The 390-nt window shown below is 64.1% G+C and overlaps 1 long non-coding RNA gene across 1 annotated transcript in view; it reads left to right on the top strand.

Moving 5' to 3' along the window:
- LOC104917413 overlaps positions 1–390 on the top strand; it is an 11658-nt gene that overhangs the window by 4356 nt on the left and 6912 nt on the right. The window lies entirely within an intron of this gene.

Raw genomic sequence — 390 nt, 5'->3', positions numbered from 1 at the left:
GATGTTGTGTCTCCCCAGGCAACTTTGGGGTCACAGTGCCTCCCTGGGGACCCCACTGTGGGGCAGTGGGGACCTTGGGGACTTCACCGGGGGACCCTGGAGACCTGGTGCCTTCGGGGGACCTTGGGGATGTGGTGGCTTCTGGGGGACTTTGGAGAGCTGGGGGGGGACTGTGGTGTCCAGTGGGAATGTTGGGGATGTGGTGTCTCCCCAGGGAACTTTGGGGTCACAGTGCCTCTCTGGGGACCCCACTGGGGACCCTGGGGACCTGGTGCCTTCGGGGGACCTTGGGGATGTGGTGGCTTCTGGGGGACTTTGGAGAGCTGGGGGGGGACTGTGGTGTCCACGTGGGAATGTTGGGAGTGTTGTGTCTCCCAGGGACTTTGGTGG

Source organism: Meleagris gallopavo, chromosome 1 (genome assembly GCF_000146605.3).
Source record: "Meleagris gallopavo isolate NT-WF06-2002-E0010 breed Aviagen turkey brand Nicholas breeding stock chromosome 1, Turkey_5.1, whole genome shotgun sequence".
Classification (NCBI taxonomy): domain Eukaryota; kingdom Metazoa; phylum Chordata; class Aves; order Galliformes; family Phasianidae; genus Meleagris; species Meleagris gallopavo.
Note: the sequence above shows the minus strand (reverse complement) of the source record. Positions and strands in the feature narration are given on the sequence as shown.